Below are 4,065 nucleotides of genomic sequence, written 5' to 3' on the forward strand. Positions count from 1 at the left end.
CCCTCCTCAGCTTCTCTGAATTCCTTCCGCCTCTAGAATCTGGTGAAGGACAAGCTGCAGAAACTGCTGCTGCAGGTGGACCAGGCAGCTTTAGCTGGTGCTTCCCCGTGATGCGATGTGCCAGCTGTTTCTCCTCATCTTCCTGGAGCGGCACGGTACCCACCACTTGCTGCCCTCAAAGGACCATTTAGAAGGTTGTATTTAGGGAAAGATGGGCTGCTTTGTTTTTGTTCTTTTTCTTGGTGGTTTGGGTTATTCCTTTAGTACTCTGTCTGCTTGGCCATGATTCAGATCAGGTGGGTTCAGGAATTATTGTGTAACTACTTCATTGTTCTGGGCATTTCCAAGTACACAGTATCTATCATTTATTGATTCTTTTCTGTGTGTTCAAAAGCATGTCAAGCATCTATGTCCCTGCTTTCATTTAATCCCCACAGCCATCCTGGAAGGTCAATTGTGTTCTTATTTCCAATTTAGGGATGAGATGTTGGGTCTCAATGAGTTCAAGTCAGTTGTCCAAGTTCACAAGCGAATAAGTGGTATAGCCAAGATTTGAACCTAGTTGTGTCTGATTCCCGACCTCTACGTTACCATGCGCCTGTCCCCACATCCCCAAATTGATCAAAGACGGTCCCAGTCCTCCACATTCTTAAAGTCTGAAGAAAAAAAAGGCAGACACCTTAAATGAAGGTGGTTCTAGGGGCAGCAACGTGATCCATTTCTTCCCAATGAGATGCAGGCAGAAGAGGTTTCCAAGGGAGTGAAGGACCTCCCCAGGGTCACCTGACTGTAGATTGAGGTTGGAGGAAGCAAACCATAGAGTTTCTTCTAGCACAGAGCTTTAAGGAATTGTGATTACCAGGTCACTTAGAAGATGCTTGAAATAGTGCTTAAAATGACCATTCTCCCTGCCCTCCTGAACACAGTGTGGAAGAAAATGCCACAAACAAAAAACAAAAATAAAACAAGCTCAAAAGAACAATCTTGGTTTTCTTTTTTCCTTCTTTTTTCTTTTTTTTTTTTAAATCTGAGCACAGGACTTGTTGGGTCTGTATGTCCCCATTTCAAGGATGAGGAAACTGAGGCTCCGAGATACTGAGTCACCTGTGATCTAAAGGCCGGGGCCCTTTCCCCTACACCAGTGTTTTTCAAAATGTGTTCCCGGGACCAGCAGCACCGACATCACTTACCAAGGAACTGGTGGGAAATGCAAATTTTTGAGCTCCACCCCAGGACCACTGAATTAGAAACTCTGGTGTTGGGGCCCAGCATTCCAGATTTTAACAAGCCCTCCTGGTGATTCTGATGCAGCTAAAGATTAAGAACCACTGCTTTACAGTGGTTTGTAACTAATGGTTAATAACAAAATCCAGTTGTGAAACCCTACATTTCAAAATGTCGCTGCTTTAAACTACAGATGTTCTGAATGCAGTTTAATTTTGACTTTGGAGAAGTCAGTTGCAAAAGTAAGATGCCAGCAAACTTTCAGAAATCTAATCAGCTATGCAACTTGTGACATGCTGGCATTTGGTGTCTGGCACGGAACAGCAGGTTGCTGCATTAAGTACAAAGGTGTGGTTAGGAGAGGATTTCTCAAGTTCTCATCCTTTCTTTTTTGTTTGTTTGTTTGTTTGAGAAACATAACTTCTTTGCCTTTTTTTTTTTTAACATCTTTATTGGAGTATAATTGCTTTACAATGGTTTGTTAGTTTCTGCTGTATAACAAAGTGAATCAGCTATACATATACATAATATCTCCATATTTCCTCCCTCTTGCATCTCCCTCCCACCCTCCATATCCCACCCCTCTAGGTGGTCACAAAGCACCGAGCTGATCTCCCTGTGCTATGCGGCTGCTTCCCACTAGCTATTTTACATTTGGTAGTGTATATATGTCCATGCCACTCTCTCACTTCGTCCCAGCTTACCCTTCCCCCTCCCCGTGTCCTCAAGTCCATTTCCTACTTCTGCATCTTTATTCCTGTCCTGCCCCTAGGTTCTTCAGAACCTTTTTTTTTTTTTTAGCTTCCATATATATGTGTTAGCATACAGTATTTGTTTTTCTCTTTCTGACTTACTTCACTCTGTATGACAGTCTCTAGGTCCATTCAGCTCACTACAAATAACTCAATTTTGTTTCTTTTTATGGCAGAGTAATATTCCATTGTATATATGTGCCACATCTTCTTTATCCATTCATCTGTCGACGGAGACTTAGGTTGCTTCCATGTCCTGGCAATTGTAAATAGAGCTGCAGTGAACATTGTGGTACATGACTCTTTTTGAACTATGGTTTTCTCAGGGTATATGCCCAGTAGTGGGATTGCTGGGTCGTATGGTAGTTCTATTTTTAGTTTTTTAGGGAGCCTCCATACTGTTCTCCATAGTGGCTGTATCAATTTACATTCCCACCAACAGTGCAAGAGGGTTCCCTTTTCTCCACACCCTCTCCAGCATTTATTGTTTGTAGATTTTTTGATGATGGCCTTTCTGACTGGTGTGAGGTGGTACCTCGTTGTAGTTTTGATTTGCATTTCTCTAATGATTAGTGATGTTGAGCATCCTTTCATGTGTTTGTTGGCAATCTGTATATCTTCTTTGGAGAAATGTCTGTATGCTCAGTTGGGGCTGAACTAAGTGAAGTTCTTCCCAGCCATCAATGTATAATAAGCCTTGTTAGAGGTGTTCTCTTTCAAGGGCCTCGTACTGAGGAGAAACCACACCAGAGGTGAAGTGACTTGCCCAAGGTCACCCAGCTGCAGAATGAGGTTGGAGAGGCAATCCATGCAGTCCCTTTCAACACCGATATTTAATGAGTCTGACTGCCAAGTGGTTTTAGCAGATGCTGCAACACCACGCTCAAAATGATTACTCACTCTTCTTCCCTGCAAGGACTGTCACACAGCTCAGAAGAAAATGCCATCAAAAATCAAAGAACCACCTTAGAGAGGGGTTTTTTGCCTCCTATTTTTTAAGCTTTGGGTTTGTTCCTTTTTTAATGTTTTCAAGATTTTTCAGTGGTAAAGTGATAAAGTGGTGTTATAAAAGGACTTACAAAATTCCTTCATAGCAAACAGAAACTGAGCAACGTTCAGTTTCATAGCAATCAGAAACTGAGCAACGTTCGGTTAGTCCAGAGTGGAAGGAGCTAGTTGCAGCCTCATTGCTCTCTGTCCTTCTGCAGCTGAATTTAGTGATAGAACTGACACCCTTCTCACCCCAGCTTCACCTTCCTCTCCACTCTATTCGCGTTTCTGTCCCACATCACTGCAATTTCTCTGCAGCAATTACCAGCGATCTCCTAGTCCAACCATTCACTGGTTTTGAATCCTCCTCCTGTGTTTCCTCTGCCATTTTCATCCTTCCGTCTCTGTCTCCTCCTAGAATCCATATCCTCTGCCTGACTCCCAAACACTGGTGACCTCCAAACCCTTCAGATTTCAGTCCACACTCTTCTGGGATGGTCCATCTGCATATACCAATATCTCAAATATATATCAATCCTGCGCTGGCTTCTTTTCTCGACCTCAGACTGGAATATCCAACTCTTTGCAGGACTTCTACTAAGTATTTCAAACTCCACATGGTCCAAACTGCACTCATCTTCACCTCTCCAAAAGTTGTTCCCTCCATGTTCCAAGGCTACATGTACCACATTGTTAACTATCCAGTTACTCAAGCCAGGAACTAGGGAGCCATTGTTAATCCTTACTGATTCTCATAAGCATCACCTCCGTAACATACACACACAGCACAAACATATACACACAAACCACACACATGCTTTCTCTCTTACACATATGTGCACACACGTATACATGCACACACATAAAAACATACACATGCATCATTCATGCACACACAGGCACAACCACCCATATGCTTTCTCTCCTATACACACATACACGTGCACACACTTGCACCCACACACACATATATGAACACACACACACATAAACCCCATATGCAGTCAAAGGCCAAATCCTGTCAATTTTGTTTCTATCCCCTCCACCTCTCCAACCCTGCTACCATTGCCCTTGAGCTGAGACCCACGTCATTGCTTAC

General features: G+C 43.0%; 1 long non-coding RNA gene across 1 annotated transcript in view; it reads right to left on the reverse strand.

Annotated features, from left to right (window-relative positions):
- Window positions 1–1,654: 1,654 nt before the first annotated feature.
- LOC309614574 overlaps window positions 1,655–4,065 on the reverse strand; it is a 426,058-nt gene continuing 423,647 nt past the window's right edge. Inside the window, exon 16 of the long non-coding RNA XR_014236283.1 lies at window positions 1,655–2,232. This is a non-coding gene — a long non-coding RNA (uncharacterized lncRNA). The remainder of the gene's footprint in view (window positions 2,233–4,065) is intronic.

The sequence above is a fragment of the Balaenoptera borealis genome, assembly GCF_965194805.1.
Source record: "Balaenoptera borealis genome assembly, chromosome: 17".
Lineage (NCBI taxonomy): Eukaryota > Metazoa > Chordata > Mammalia > Artiodactyla > Balaenopteridae > Balaenoptera > Balaenoptera borealis.